This window comes from Corvus moneduloides, chromosome Z (assembly GCF_009650955.1).
Source record: "Corvus moneduloides isolate bCorMon1 chromosome Z, bCorMon1.pri, whole genome shotgun sequence".
Classification (NCBI taxonomy): Eukaryota; Metazoa; Chordata; class Aves; order Passeriformes; family Corvidae; genus Corvus; species Corvus moneduloides.
In genome coordinates, this window is record NC_045511.1 from 59,135,436 (window position 1) to 59,152,351 (window position 16,916).

The window sequence follows — 16,916 nt, forward strand, 5'->3', positions numbered from 1 at the left end:
TTTTGATTAACAATATGAAAATGTGTGTTGAGACATTTCCACATTTACTAGTGCTTTTGTATTCTCTCATCTGAAGGTGAAGAAGAAAAATGTCCACACTGAAAATCATATTTGATGTATAACTCAAATGAAGAGAAATATGAAGGGGCTTCTTCTGAGCATGTATTAGAAAGAGGTTGCCTACCAGAGTAATTTTAAGGGGTTTCTTTAGTTAACAGATTTGCAGTCTAGCACAGTAATAGTTCAGTTCAAATTAACTCAATAAATGCACACAGAGCACTTATTAGGGATTCAGCTAGGTGGAGAACACTGGGAAAGTTAGAAAAAGATGTGATAAGCTGTCCATAATAAAAACCTAAAAAAGCCCTCTTTACATACATACAAAAAGATAAGTAGTAAGTATATGATAATGGGATTTTGCATACATGTAGTATATACTTTTCTGTGTTATAGCAGCAATAACAAACAAAACTTGAGACTACACTAATAGAGTAAGTATTTATGTATTGCAGATGAGAAATTTTAGAGAGAAAACTATTTAGTGACTTTCCCAAAATACTGGAATTGATTTGGAAATTTACAACTTAGTTTCCAAGTCTGAGATTCTTTTTATACTATCCTACAGAACTTCTCTTATTTAATAAATGGATACATTCTGTGCTCCAACCTAACTATAATTCTCGCTCCTCTCTGGAGGAACTTACAACTAAGATGGCATTTTAAGTCTGTGTTATTTGTGCTTATGTGTTGAGATTTGCATTTATGTGCTGTCCTGAGATACCAAACTGTTGAATGCCATCTTGCTTCATTCTCAACCTCTCCCCAAGGACTTATAGGTACTTCTTGGCCAACAGCATTCCCATAGATATAAAAATCACACTTTTTTTTGTGTTTTCTAACCATTTGGGCTTTTTTCCCCCAAACAGCCTTACATACAATCCTCAGGTGGATCCCATTTGGGGAGAATTTTTTTTGGGCTCATACAGTCCTATTCACAGTTATGTGATCACATATAAGAAGATAGAAACAGCAAAGCAGCTAAAACCCAACACAGTATTTGAAACAAACACTGCAGACATTCACTTTGCTATTGCTAAGGCTCTACAAATTTTATAACAATTATTATTTAATGAGCATACTAAATATCTAGCCAGGTCTATGGTAAACCAAGAGATCAGAAAAGCTCGGAGGGAGCCCATACAATCTCTTCTGCAAGTTAATACAAAGTTAACAGTAATTAATAAATATTTTAAGCATTCTGATTTAGAGAAACTAAAACAGTTCTGAAGGAACCATTCCATCCTCAGGAAAAAAAAAATGTTCCTTTTAAAATTTTCCATAAGGCATAATTTTGCCTTAAAAAATAGAAACAAAGCGAATAAATTACATTTTAGAACTCTGTTTAAAGACACTCATGGAGAGACTTAGACTAACAGAACTCAGAAAATTCAAATATAGAAGTAGAAACATAAATGTAAGAGGGGTGTAATTCATGCCATTATACCTGTTTGAAACAATTTGTGTGAGTTAAGGATAGAGTGCCAGTATAAACTTTGAATTTATTGGCTTTTGTTGCTTTAAATCAAACCCTTCACATTATTTAAACATAGTTTTTGTATTTAATATTCAGAGTGATAGAACACGTACATTTGGCTGAAGATAGATACATAATTCATGTTGGTAGAAAGCATACCTTATAACATTTAAGTGGTTTATTAAACTTGTTTCATCTGATATGGGATAAATTCTGTAATTGACAGCAAGTCATAGGCAGATCATACATTTATCATATTTAAGATTACCTTATATCCTTATGTTACAGAAACTATTCTGCTTTAGCCTCTCAAGGGTTTGGGTTTTTTTCTTCTCTTGGAGAGAAAATACATGAAATATGTTAATGTTGTTTAAAAATGACTCAAACCTGAACTCCAACATGAAATTAGTTTAGTGGCCTCAGCTCAGTCCCTGACAGATAGTTGAGCCTATCAGGAAAACCATCACACATACTTTAGCACCAGTCAATAGGACCAGCAGCTTCTGATCTAAAGAGACCTAGGCAACGAGCCTGGGGAGGTTGAATGACATTTTAGGGACCATGAAATCTTGATGTTAGAAGGGGGGTCGTATTGTGCAGGGAGATTATTTCTGTACTCCTTGTTCCCTCTCAAATTCATAGAGGAATTATTTGAAAGTACTCCACCTATTTGATGAGGAAGGATAGGAAAAAAAAAAACAAACAGGGTTGCTCTCTCAGGCAGTGGATTCTACTCAAATATGCTGACACTAGAATTTTCTTTCAAGCCATTTCTGTTATCTGTATGGCTTTATTAATAGGGACTGGGAAGAGCCTTTGTGTGGAGCGGGCTACAGCTAGATCGTAGTTTTACAAGCATTATGACATTTAACATTTCATTTGTCTGCATCATAATGGATTGAAATGTTAAGAGACTGCAATAATTTGTTTGACTCTTTGCTCCTGCTTTTGGCTGTTGAAAACTATAAAGTGGTATTTTGGTATGGAAGTTCTAATGCTAACAAGGCATATCTAAATTAAGTAGATGGGTCAAGGTGACTAAAATACCATAACGATTATGACACAATAGGGGCTAACCCCTATGTTTTTTAAAGAATGGATGAAAGTAGACTATTAAGTAAGTAAATTCCAACTAGTACCTTTTTCTTCCTCTGCTTTTATTTGTTTGGTTTTTTTGGGAGGCCTGTTGCACCAGCCTGGAATAACGTTCACTTAAATTTTTTTTTCTCAAAGAAAGATACAAGCTGTATAAAACAGTGAAAGAACATCACAGTTGGACTATACAATATTTCTCTTTATTGTAGTATTTGTACCGTGCACCTTTTTCTTCCTTTTTCCCAGAAAGAAATGACTCATTTAGAGAAAGGTCTCAAGAGGTTTTTAAAAAGGTTGTTAGAAGCTACAAAATAAAGAAGGCTTTGGGAATCATTAAATGAGCAAACCATCATAACTAATCCTGTCTGGATATGTATTAGTGTATAGATATCTGGCTACCTGATTGTTTTCCTTTGAGTTTATGATAAGTTTCCATGCTGTGAGTTTTTTATTTGACTAGTTCCTCATTGCATCTCTGCAAAATCAGGTTACTCTGGTTATAAATATGATGCATTTACTGACTTTATTGACTTCATGCTTTGTAAGGTACAGCCATTTTCAGAGATACGGTGTTTGGATTGCAGGAGAGTAATTGAATTTCTATTTGGTTTTGCCTTCCCGTTCATGTCTAAGGCTCTGAATAGACACAGGGGGCAGAAGGACCTGCTACAGAGTATCAACCTGGATGACACTGTAACAAATTATATTGTAAGGAAATAATAAGAATATTAATGGTAAAGTTGTTAGTGGAGCTCTTGTGACAGCAGTAATCTTCTTTTCACATTAGTAACTTTACAGACAAAATAGATGACTCAGGAATCTAAATTTTGTGTAAGTAGGCTCAGACTTCAGGTGAACATTCATCTTCTCTGTTAAATATTATTGAGACATTTTGGAATGATTTGCAGTTTTCTCTCATAGATACTGAATTTATCAGAGCAACAGAGTAAGATTTTAGACTCTTTTCTCTTAATGATCCATTAAAACACTATTCAAAGGGAGCTTGACACTCAAAGAAATCAAGTTTCTTAAGAAAAAGTCAGGCTGAAATCCTATGGAAACACTTGTTTCTTTTCGCCCTGTATCAAATCAAGATGGTGTTCATAATCTGAGATGTGAGAGAGAAGGGGATTGACCATTGAATAAAGGAATGGCTCATTTGTATTGGGCCATTTCAATGGTGCCATTCAGCGTTTGGGTAAAGAGATTACTTGCGACGAAGTTCTTGAATGAGGAACCTTGTTGGCCTTGAGGTGTAGACTGAGTGACAAGTGGAAAGAACCTTGTGTCAGTAGAGTGGAATATTCCAGTTGAAGTAAAGAAATAACAAGGTTAAAGCCTTAGAGTCCTCAGTAAAAAATTTACAATCCTCAGAAAATGTGTCCAGCTGTGATGTTGTTCCTTCAGAGCACTAAAAGAAAAATGAAAATTTACATCTATTAGACAGACGAAAATTGTCAAATTTGTTATCCTCCTAAAGCAGACAATCTTTTTTGGCTTTAAAATAAGAACTGATGTAAAGATTAAGATAGTACTCATTTCTTTTGCAGAGATTGCATAAATATTTTGCAAATAAAGTACTTCTAGAAACTTTTTACCATTGTAACCGCAGTTCACATAGATGATTTTTTTTGATTCTTTTCCAGTGGGATGCAGAAAACAAGCATCTTTCATACTCTGTCTTGCTGTTTATCCAAGAGACCTCCAAAGTTAGTGTTAGAGAAACAGACACAAGTTATCTAATGCAGAGCAAATTTCACTGGCACCCTCTTTCATACTGATGTGTCTTGGACTTAATTTAATGGTGGTAGGATCAGTTTGATGTTATTGGCTGTTGGCCCTGCTCTCGAGAACTGAGGAGAGATCTACTTTTCTCCTCTTATTTTGATTGCAAAATGCTCGCTGACTCTAGACTCCCACTGACCTCAACAGAAAAGCAGAAATTCAGGACTCTTAACACTTTACAGAATTGGGCCCAGATGAGTATGGCTATCAGTTAATTTTACTGCAGTTGTGAAATAGGAACTATGATACACATTTTTTGAACAGCTGGAAAATTATATTATAACTTACATTCCATCATTCAGCTTTCTGTGGAAGGCATTTTACTCTGCTACCTGAGAGACAGTCTAAATAGTTGCTTGATACATCCTCACCATAGCCATAAATGCCACAGTATTGGGACAGGTGGGATGTTGCTTTAGGACAAAGTAATTTATTAGTAACATTCACTTTACTTTGTATTTAACATAGGATTTTTATTGTCTCGTATGTGTAAATACAGAAAACCAGAAATTATAGAACTTTTAACATCCTTTTTGTAGTGTAATCAGACATTCTACGCACTCTTACTTTTCTCAGTCAGACTATAAATCCTGAAGGTTTTTCCCTTGTGAGCCAAATTCTTCAATCTCTACTAATCTTGATGTGTTGCTACATCAGCCTACAAAGTAATCTCAGTGGGACAAATTCTTGTCTCCACTACTCCCACATAAATTGAAAGCAATCCTGTAATTACAATTATACCAAAACCAGAATTTGACCTAGTGATTTGAAAGAGCCAGGCAGGCAGTATTTGCCTTCAAACACTTAGTTTTCTCCTTGTGTCTTAATGTGTCCTGTAGAATTGTATGAACAAAAAAACTCATGATGAGTTATGTTTACAGCTTCCATTCTTAGCAAAGTTGTTCCCTTAATTTCCTGTTGAAGTTAGTGGCAGCTGAATGTGTTGTAAGGAAAGGTGGCACTGGGTCTCCACTAAGTTATGTTCCAAAGCATTACAAAGCACTGATGGAAAGGGATTATTATAGTTAAGACTAGTCAGCTAGTTAGAGCTGAAGATCATGTCTAATTTACATTTAGTTGTAACAATGGTCTAGGAACTGCTTTTGAAGACCTCAAACTCTGTCGGATATGAGGAATAGCAGCCTCTTTTTAAAGATCAATATACCATAGCACCCATCCAAATTGCTTGTAATACTGGAATTATTTCTTACGCTAATGAAATGATCTGCCATGACTGTGCAATCTGCTTCCCCTATATGGTGTTGCAGTATAGCATGATACTTACAGGCAACAAGTCCAAGTGTAGACTAATCTAATAAGTGATTTTCAGCTTTTTCTTTTCAATGCCTCTGGTTTTGCTATCTCACTTGGTGGATGCATAGGATCCAAAAATGTAACTTCAAGCACTTAGAAACCATCAGGATGGCCAGATTTAGGAATTTTGCATTAAATATAGTTATTTAGCAAAATTCAGCTGAATTCAGGGATCACCTTCTGATCTTATGAAGGACTGTCTTGATTGAAGATAATGAAAATTTTGAATGAAGAAGAGATTAAGTGACTACCCCCTTAAGGGTGCAGTAGGGGATTTTTGAAATAAGGGATTTAACATTTAATGACTTTTAACATTTTTACATTGTAGTATATTTTATTTCTGTGTAGGTTACTTTTATTTTCATGAAAATAAAAAAATTGACTACATTACAGGCTGTCTTCTACATAACCACAAAACTATTACAGGATAAGAGGCAGGGAGTGAATGCTCCCCATAGCAACAGAAATGTTCTCAAACTCTATCCAAAAGACACTGATAGAGCAATACAAGCACAATACATTCCTAACACTTATTTAACATCAAGTTCCTGTATAAACTCATGCATATGTTGAATTTTTGATGCATGAACAGTAACTTTGAAGACAATGACCTATTCATATTCACAAATACAGCACACAGATAAGCACTGAAGGATGATTTAATCTTTGTCAAAGCATGAACATTTTTTTTTTAAATCAGAAAAATGGACAGTTTCATTGCAAGACTTTCCACATAAAATATACTGTTAGGGATAGATTACTGCATTTATGTGTTGTGACCAATATTGTGCGTAAGGATATAGGAAGTAGAGTATATTGCCTTATCACCTAAATATTAAAATGCTACTGGGGAAATTCTGGAGTTTTTTTTCCAAAGGTCCAATTTTCACTGAATAAATCTGAGCAAGAACTTCAAACTATGGCCTCATTATTAACTGTTTTTATTTACTTCTAACATGTGTGCTACTGACCTTTTCAGATTTACCTGAAAATTTCTGGCCGAAGAAAACTGTTTACATTTGCAGAATCTCACTGGTATGGAGAGATCTTTGTGAAAGAAGCCTTAACACTTTAGTGGCTCTTAAAATGCCAGGTCTCTTTTTCTGTCTCTTTTTCATAAAAGCAGAACTCTGCACAGATCCCAGGCAGATATTTCCTCTAGCCATTTTATGACAAGGAGACACAAGACTACTGCTAGCCCACAAAGGGGGAATTTTGAGCTTCTGACTCCTCTGAGATTTGCAAGAAATGAGGGATAATAAAATTCAGTTTGCCATGCTTTTACCACACAGTCTTTAGTGTCTTTTAACTGCTCTGTTTGCATAAGACCATTGGAGCTGTGCTGCCACCAGCACGTAAAAGCCCTCTGGATTTTGAAAAGTACCAGCACAAAGCCTGTGCTTCTGTGTTTTGTTGGAGATGGGCTTTTTACCTTTCTCTTAATATATTCTGTTCCCAAAGGCAGCAAGCAGATTTTCTAGGAAATTTATTTTTAAATGTTTTGTTTATCCTGTATACACCAAAATGTCTCCTACTTCCGTGGTATCAAAACAAAACTTTGGGTGAAATACTTCATTACAGTAATCAGCAAGTCCTCTGGTGAACATGAAAAGTTTTAGGTAGCCACAGATTGTATCAGGATAATTATAGAAGCATTATACCAAGACCTATGCAATGCTTTTACCTCCACAGGTCCTAACTGAATCAGCACAGCATGTATGTGCACTCAGGGAGAGGCACACAATCCTATTTCCCTCTGTATTCTGTCAGGACAAAATGAGAGAGAACAGTATCAATTCATATAAACCATACCATTCAGTGATGAGAAAAGCCCACATATATTACCACTCAAAGCAGCAGAGTGTGGGAGCCCCCTGCATTACAGAGGGTCTATGTCAGGAAAGCACACTGTATTTCTTTTCCACCCTATAGTATGGTAGTGAAGATTTGCCTTCCTTTTTCTTCACCAACATACCAGTGAGAAAAAGCCAAACAGGCATTTTAAAACACAATTTCCTGCCTACAGCCTACAAAATACACATTTATATTTTTTCCCAGGGAATCTGAGCTACATTAATTATAACTCTCATTACAATTCCTTTAATTAATATAAAAATATTTTTAATATTATTTAATATTAAAATATTATTTAACATAAAAATATAAAAATATTTTGAGTTGTTATATATTTTTATTAGGATTGTGACTTTAGTCAGATGTGAGTGGCTGTAACTGTACATTACAGGCTTACATTTTCTTTATTTAGAAATGTGGCCCAAAATGGTTTTCTAGACTAGAAATCTTATATAGTCACAGAACACAGTCAGAAGTGACCTTACAAAGTGCAGGACAGTAGAGAACTATTCCAAAAAGCTCCATATCATACATGTATATTTGATGAAAGTATAAAAAAATTGAATGGTGGGGAAAAAAAATAAATTGCATTTTCACATGAAGTAACAATGGTTTGTCCTCGTTTTGGCCAAAGACAGAGTTAATTTTTCACAGCACCCAAGAGGGTGAGGGGCCTGAAGCCGTGTGGGCATGGCCAAGACCCTCAGGTTATTTGCTACCATCACTGCCAGGGGTGGAGGAAAGTGACTCTCACTTCCAAGAAGAAGGGTATCTGTTGGGGGGAACAAGCGTGGCTTGCACAGGGTGCATCTGGCATTGTTGCATTTTCTGGGGCTTGGTGAGCATTTTGCATGTAAATCACCCTCTCTTTTTACACTTTTGTGATTAGTGTTGTCACTGTTACAGTCCCTTTTCTCATCTCATCGCTTTTTCCAGTAAATTGTTCTCATCTCAAGCCATGATCTTCCTTTTGTGCCTCCCACTCTCCTCTCTGGCCACGCATAGGGGGTGGGAGGGATTTTTTTGGTGAGAGCACTAAACTGAGGAATACTATTCCTGAGCCCCAACAACAGTGTTGCCTTCTAATCCTAGGGCAGTCAAATTTCATGTGGATCAGGACTAGTTGCCATAGAAATTTCTGTATTTCACAACTGAATTGGTATCCAGTGGAAGTTATGGACCATCATATGTTACAGACTATCCGCTATTTTGTTTAGAATGGGCCTTGTTCTGTGTTTCTGCAGTTCTGCATAACTGCTGTTACAGATAATAGGATACAGAACCTGAGACACCAACCACCTGATACTGGATGTCATATCTTATGTTTTTATAATCTGGAGAATTCCAGGAAAGGAGAAGATTAGATGCTACAGCCCAGTCAAAATTGACCTGAGGTACAGTACTTCCTCCACCCTTTTAAGGACATTTGTCTCAAATTGCATCTGTTTTCTGAGTTTTATTATAGAAGAGGAATGGATTTCATTGGATAAAATAATCTTATTTTCCTACTGTTGCATCACTCCATCAAAAAAAACCTCCTTCCTAATTTTGACCATCACTGGGAAACAGAGAGATTAAAATGGAATTCTTACACTGTTTAAGAGTTACCCAGTATTACATTTTAGGTTGGAATCATTTTAGGTTGGAAAAGCCTTTAAGATTATCTAGTCTGACCATTAACCCAGCATTGCCAATGCCACACCTAAGCCATGTCCCTAAGAGCCACAATTACACATCTTTTAAATACCTCCAGGGATGGTAAGTCAACCACTTCCCTGGGCAGCCTGTTCCTGTTGATAACCCTTTCCATGAAGAAATTTTTCCTCAAGTCTAATCTAAACCTCCCATGGAGCAATGTCAGTTTCCCCTTGCCCTGTCGCTGGTTGCCTGAGAGAAGAGGCTGACGCTTACCTTGCCACAATCTCCTCTCAGGCAGCTGTAGAGAGCACTAAGGTCTCCCCTGAGCCTCCTTTTCTCCAGGCTAAACAAACCCAGCTCCCTCAGCTGTTCCTCACAGGTCTTGTGCTCCAAACACTTCTCCAGCTCCATTGCCCTTCTCTGGATACACTGCAGCAATTCAATATCTTTCTTGTCATGAGAGGCCCAAAACTGAGCACAGGGTTTAACATGTGTTCTCACCAGTGCCAGGAAGAGGGGGATGATCACAGCCATGGTCCTGCTGACCACACTGTTGCTGATACAGGCCAGGATGCCATTGGCCTTCTTGGCTACCTGGGCACACACTGGCTCATGTTCAGCTGCTGTTGACCAGGGCCTTTTCTGACAAACAGTTTTCCAGTCACTCTGCTCCAGCCTCTAGCGCTGCTTGAGGTTATTGTGACTCAAGGGCAGGACCTGGCACCCGGCTTTTTTGAACCTCCTACCATTGTTCTTGGCCCATAGATCCAGCCTGTCTAGATCCCTCTGCAGAGCCTTTGAACCCTCCAGCAGATCAACGCTTCTGCCAAACTTGGTGTCATCTGCAAACTGACTGAGGGTGCACTCATCAATCTCCTCATCAATGAAGATATTAAACAAGACTGGCCCCAGTACTGAGCCCTGGGATGTCCAGTGGTGACCAACTGACAGCTGGATGTAACTCCATTCACCACTACTCTGGTGGCCTGGCCGTCCAGCCAGTTCTTAACCCAGTGAAGGGTGCACCTGTCCAAGCTGTGGGTTGCCAGCTTCACCAGGATGGTGCTGTAGGAGACAGTGTCAAAGGCTTTGCTGAAGTCCATGTGTACAACATCCCCTCATCCATGGGTCACTTTGTCATAGGAGGAGATCAGGTTGGTCAAGCAGGACCTGCCTTTGGCAAACCTTGGCTGATGGGGACCAATCCCCTTGATGTCCTGCACATGTTGTGTGATGGCACTCAGGGTGATCTGCTTCATGACCATCCCTGGCACCGAGGTCAGACTGACAGGCCTGTGGTTCCCTTGATTGTCTTTCCAGCCCTTTTTGTAAATGAGTGTCATGTTTCCAAACTTCCAGTCACCTGGTACCTGTCCAGTTAGCCATAACTGTGGGTAAATGATGCAGAGTGGCTTGTGAGCACTTCCATCAGCACTGTCAGTACCCTTGAGGGGATCCCATCCAGCCTTAGAGACCTGTGTGTCTCTAAGCAGTGTAGAAAGTCACTGACCATTTCCCCTTGGATTATGGGGGCTTCATTCTGCTCCCCATTCCCATCTTCCAGCTCAGGGGGCTGGGTACCTGGAGGACGACTGGTGTTGCTCTTAAAAACTGAGGCAAAGAATCACAGAATCACAGAATCACCAGGTTGGAAGAGACCTCTAAGATCATTGAGTCCAACCCATGCCCTAACACCTCAACTAAACCATGGCACTGAGTGCCACATTCAATCTATTTTTAAACACATCCAGGGATGGTGATTCCACCACCTCCCTTGGCAGACAATTCCAGGATTTCACCACTCTTTCCATGAAAAGCTTTTTCCTGATATCCAACCTAAATTTCCCTTGGCACAGCTTAAGACTGTGTCCTCTCGTTGTCAGTTGCTGCCTGAAAAAAGAGATCAACCCCCACCTGACTACAACCACATTTCAGGAAGTTGTAAAGAGTGATAAAGTTCACCTCTGAGTCTCCTTTTCTCCAGGCTAAACAACCCCAGCTCCCTCAGTCTTTCCTCATAGGGCTTGTGTTCCAAGCCCTTCACCAGCCTTGTTGCCCTCCTCCCATTCAAGCATCTCAACATAATTCCTGAACTGAGGGGCCCAGAACTGGACACAGTACTCAAGGTATGGCCTCACCAGTGCTGAGTACAGGAAAAGAATGACTTCCCTTGTCCTGCTGGCCACACTATTCCCGGCATCCTCCAGGATGCCATTGGCCTTCTTGGCCACCAGGGCACACTGCTGGCTCATGTTCTGTTGGCTGTGGACCAGTACCCCCAGGTCCATTTCTGCCTGGGCACTGTCCAGCCACACTGTCCTCAGCCTATAACATTGCAGGGGGTTATTGTGGCCAAAATGCAGGACTCGACACTTGGACTTATTAAACTTCATGTTACTGGACTCTGCCCATCCATCCAACCATCCCAGGTCTCTCTGCAGAGCTCTCCTACCTTCCAACAGATGGACACGTGCTCCCAGCTTAGTGTCGTCTGCATATTTACTAATGGTAGACTCAATATCTTCATCCATGTTGTCAATAAAAAATATTAAGCAGGACTTGCCCCAGCACGGACCTCCAGGAGAGTGCTGTGGGAGACAGTGTCAATGGCCTTGCTGAAGTCCAGAAAGACAACATCCACAGGGTTTCCCACATCCACCAGGCAGGTCACCTGATCATAAAAGGAGATCAGGTTGGTCAAACATGACCTACCCCTCCTAAACCCGTGCTGGCTGGGTCTGATCCCCCGGCCATCTTGTAGGTGCTGCATGATGGCACTCAAAATAAACTGCTCAATTACCAGGTCAAACTAATTGGCCTGTAATTTCCAGGATCCTCCTTCTGCCCTTCCTTGTGAATGGGTGTCACATTGGCCAGCTTCCAGTCATCTGAACCTCACCAGTGAGCCAGGACTGTTGGTAAATGATGGAGAGCGGCTTTGCAAGCTCATCTGCCAGCTCCCTCATCACCCTGGGATGGATCCCATCTGGTCCCACAGATTTATGAACATCCAAGCAGCTAAGCAGTTCTCTGACTGCCTCCTCCTGGATAACAGGGGGACCATTCTGCTCCCTAACACCATCTGCCAACCCAGGAGGACAGTTGTCCTGAGGACAAGCCGTCTTTCCGCTAAAGACTGAGGCAAAGAAGGTGTTAAACACTTCCGCCTTCTCCCCATCTGTAGTTATTAAGTTGCCTCCTGCATCCAGTAGAGAACAGAGGTTGGTCTTACCCTTCCTTTTGCCTTTAATATATTTGTAAAAACCTTTTTTTATTATCCTTCACAGAAGTTGCCAAGTTAAGTTCTAACTGAGCTTTTGCCTCTCTAATTTTTTCCTACATGCCCTAGCAACCTCCTTAAATACTTCCTGAGAGACCTGACCCTCCCTCCAAAGATGATACATCCTCTTTTTATTCCTTAGTTCCTTCAAAAGCTCCTTGCCCATACAGGCTGGACACTTGCCTCGTTGACTCATCCTTTGGTACACAGGGACAGTCTGTTCCTGTGCCCTCAAGATCTCTGTTTTGAAGCAAGCCCACCTTTCCTGGACTCCCTTGTTTTTAAGGGCTGCTTCCCAAGGAACTCTCCGAATAAGTCTCCTGAATAGGCCAAAATCTGCCCTCTGGAAGTCCAGTGTGAAAATTTCATTGATGTTCCTCCTCATTTCACCAAATATTGAGAACTCTATAATTTCATCATCACTATGCCCCAGACGGCCTCCAACCACCACATCTCCCACCAGCCCATCTCTGTTTGCAAACAGCAGGTCCAGTGTAGTCCCTCCGCTGGTGGGCTCACTCACCAGCTGTGACAAGAAGTTGTCCTCCACACACTCTAAGAACCTGCTGGACTGCCTCTTCTCGCTGTGTTGAGTTCCCAGCAGATGTCTGGTAGGTTAAAGTCACCTACAAGAACAAGGGCTGGTGATCCTGAAACATCCTCCAGCTGCTTGTAGAATAAGTTATTCTCCTCTTCTTCCTGGTTGGGTGGTCAACACCAGACTCCCAACAGGACGTCAGCCTTGTTGGCCTTCCTGTTAATTCTTACCCATAGGCATTCAACTTCATCATCATTGGTTTTAATTTCCATGGCATCAAAAGCCTCCCTACTATAAAGGGTGGATATATATTATCCACCTTTTCTCCCTTTCCTGTCTCTTCTGAAGAGCTTGTAGCCATCCAGTGCAGTGCTCCAGCTGTGTGAATCGTCCCACCGCATTTCTAGGATGGCGACTACATCGTAGCTTTGCTGCTGTACCATGGCTTCCAGCTCTTGCTTTTTGCCCATGCTGTGTGCAATGCACACAGCCTGGGTATGTGCACTTCAGCTGGACTGCTGATTTCACTCCTGACTCTGGTTTACCACCCTTGGGCTTGCTTCTGGAGAGCCCAGCTGCATCCCTTTCCCCCCTTCAAAGGCATTCAATACCTCAGCCTTTTCCTTATCCCTTGTCATTATGCTACCTACCCCCCTCCTTGCCAACCAATAACGGACATATTTCTTGGCCCCCTTTTGTAGTGAACATATTTGCAGAAAAAATTTTGGTTTTCTTTTATGGTAGTTCTAGTTGGTCTTTGGCCCTTCTAATTTTCTCCCTGCATAACCTCATGACATACTTTTAGTCCTTCTGAGCTGCCTGTCCCTTCTTCCAAAGGTCATAAACTCTCCTTTTCCTCCTGAGTTCAGCCGAAGCTCTGTTCAGCCAGGCCAGTCTTCCCAGACAGCTCTTCTTTCAGCACATGGGGACAGCCTGCTCCTGCACCTCTAAGATTTGTTTCTCGAAGAATGTTCAGCCTTTCTGCACTTTGTCCCCTTGGGACCACCTCCATTCACCAGTCTTGTAAACAGGCCAAAGTCTGCCCCCTGGAAGTCCCAGGCAGAAGTTCTGGCCGTTCTTTCATGGTCTCTGTGCTCAAGATGGCCTCTGACCACCACATCTCCCACTAATCCTCTGTTCACAATCAGCAGATCCAGCTGGGTACCTTTCCTGGCTGGCTCCCTCATCCATTGTGTCAGAAGTATCAAGGCATGTTTCACACAGTTCAGAAACCTCCTGGACTGTTCCCTTTCTGCTCTGTTGTATTTCCAGCAGGTATCTGGTACGTTGGAGTCGTCTATGAGAACAAGGGTCAGTGATTTTAAGGCTTTTCCCAGGTGCTTATAGAATATTTCATCTGCCTCTTCATCCTAGTTGGGTGGTCTATAATATACTCCCACCAGGATATCTGTCTTGTTGGCCTTCTCTCTGATGCTTATGCATGAATGCTTGAGCATATCATCACTCTATCACTGAGCTCTAGACATTTGAAACACTCCCTAACATAGAGGGCTACCTCACCCTCTCTTTTTCCTTGCTTATCCTTTCTGAAGAGTTTAGCATGATCCACTGCAGCACTCTGGTAATGCACTATGTTTCTGTGATGGCAGCTATGTCATAGCTTTCTTGCTTTGCAGTGGCTTCCATCTTCTCTTTATTGCCCATGCTGCATGTTTTGGTATAAATTCACTTGGGCTATTGATCCCACCCCCCCATCTTTTTGGGGCCAGAAGCCATAATTCCTATATGATTCTTTTCATGCCCTTCTGTGGTTTCTATCAATAACACCTGTGTCTTCACTGCTGCATGGATCTCCATCCTCCACCTCCACTGAGGGAGCAGACCAAACTCACTAGCACACCATCCCCCAAACACTGGCATGCTATCTCCAGGTCTCTAGTGTGCTTGGGGCTTCTTTACTCTTTCAAACCTAGTTTAAAGCTCTTTCACTGAACCCTGCTAACTCCTGTGAAAAGATCCTGCTTTGAGACAGGTGTACATCCATCAGTCACCAACTGGCCTGGTGTCATGTAAACCAATCCATGATCAAAACCACTAAAATTCTGCCAGTGACACCAGTTTTGAAGCCGGGTGTCAATCTGGTAGCTCTTCCTGTTTCTTCTCTCATCATTCTCAGCAACTGGAAGGATAGAGGAGAACATACTTGTGCTTCTGATGTCTTAACCAATCACCTTAAGGCCCTGAAATCTCTTTTGATTTCTCTGGGACTTCTTGTTCCAAAATTTATCACTGCCTGCTGAAAAATTAATGCCACACCAGGGTAGGACGCCTTCTCTTCACATCTTTAACCTCTGCCCCAGAGGAGGAGGAGGGAAGTTAAGAAGTGGGCCTACTCTATGTGTTGGGTCCTCTGTTCTTATCAGGGAGTCTTCTGTGACAACGATCCATCTGTTTTTTCTTCATGGAAGCAGTATTAATGCTGGTTGGTTGACTAAACTTTGACAACACTCCCACGCTAAATGAACCATCGTGATCATTGTTCTTCAGATCCCCTTGCAAAGCCTCGATCCTCATGCCAGGTCATGTGGAAAGGTGGGATAGGCAGTTTTAGTTATTAGGTTAAATTAATGATCGCTTCAATTTCCAAAACGGGATATTGTGCACCTTCAAAGCTGTTTTCTTGTGCTTTTGGAGAAGGAGTTGCTGAGCTCTTTTTCCTGTTTTTCACTGACAGGACATGTGGAAATGGCTCAAAGCTGTGTCAGGTGAGGTTCAGACTAGATATAAGAAAAAATTCTTTACAGAGTGGATGATCAAAAACTGGAATAGGCTTCCTGGAAAGGTGGTCGATACCCCAAGTCTGTCAATGTTTAAGAGGCCTTTCAACAATGCCCTTAATAACATGCTTCATCTTATAATCAGCCCTTAAATTGTCACGGAGTTGGACTAGGTAATTGGAGGTCCGTTCCAAAGGAACTATTCTATCCCTCATAATTGATGATTTTAAAATGCTTTGGGGTAACAACAAAAGTTTTTAAATTCTTCTTCTACATTCAAAGATGTTTACAGTCCAGATAAAAAACATGACTGAAGTCAAGGTCTGCTTAAATGACACCTGTCATTGGATCATGGTTACATTCCACACTGAGAGTAGCTTGCTAATGGAAATGAAAGTTCAGTCTGAAGACAAAAAAGAATCTGAGATGAATAGCTGACAATGTGGGATGACTGAAGACTGCATAAATTCAACAGAATATGCTATGATATGGCAATTAAAAGGTACGTAGTTTTTCCGACTATCAAAGCAAAAGTTGATTATTTACAGTATTCATGGAAGTATTTTGCTAGAATCAGCATCTTCCACTGAAAGGCTGTTGTTTGGGGGGGGGCGTGTTGTTTGTTTGTGGCTTTTTGCATGATGATCTCTTTATATATTTGCTGAGTTATTTCATAAATTTTATTTTCATTGCGGAATGAAAAACTCAGCATCTGCAAACTGAGAAGAAAGAACAATGATTTATGCCAAAAATTTTTAAAAACTGTAAGCTGTAAACACTGGGCTATGTTTGCTGGGATCAGGAAATGATAACGGATTGGTCAAATATTAACTGCTTTTGCAGCTGCTAGAGGAAATAGGAGTAGGGGTGGTTTGAACACTAATAATTCTTAACTTCAAGTGTATGAAGGAGACTGCAATCTGTATGACACAAATCTTGGAGTTTTCTTTTTAACCATGATGGATGGTGTACAGTGTAACATTTTCTTCTCTGAATTTGGATGCTATAAATTTCACTGTTTTCTCTATTAGTTCAAAATATTAAAGATCTTGAGATTATTCTATAGAATTTTTTTTCCTCCATCATATTTTATACCATGAAATGATGGGAATACAACAGACTTCAGTAATAACACCTCTC

General features: G+C 40.5%; 1 long non-coding RNA gene across 5 annotated transcripts in view; it reads right to left on the minus strand.

Annotated features, from left to right (window-relative positions):
• Positions 1–1,534: 1,534 nt before the first annotated feature.
• The window catches only part of LOC116438441, a 50,074-nt gene continuing 34,692 nt past the window's right edge, over positions 1,535–16,916 (minus strand). For all 5 annotated transcript variants that reach the window (XR_004237739.1, XR_004237738.1, XR_004237741.1 and 2 more), the window contains one exon: positions 1,535–4,040. This is a non-coding gene — a long non-coding RNA (uncharacterized LOC116438441). The remainder of the gene's footprint in view (positions 4,041–16,916) is intronic.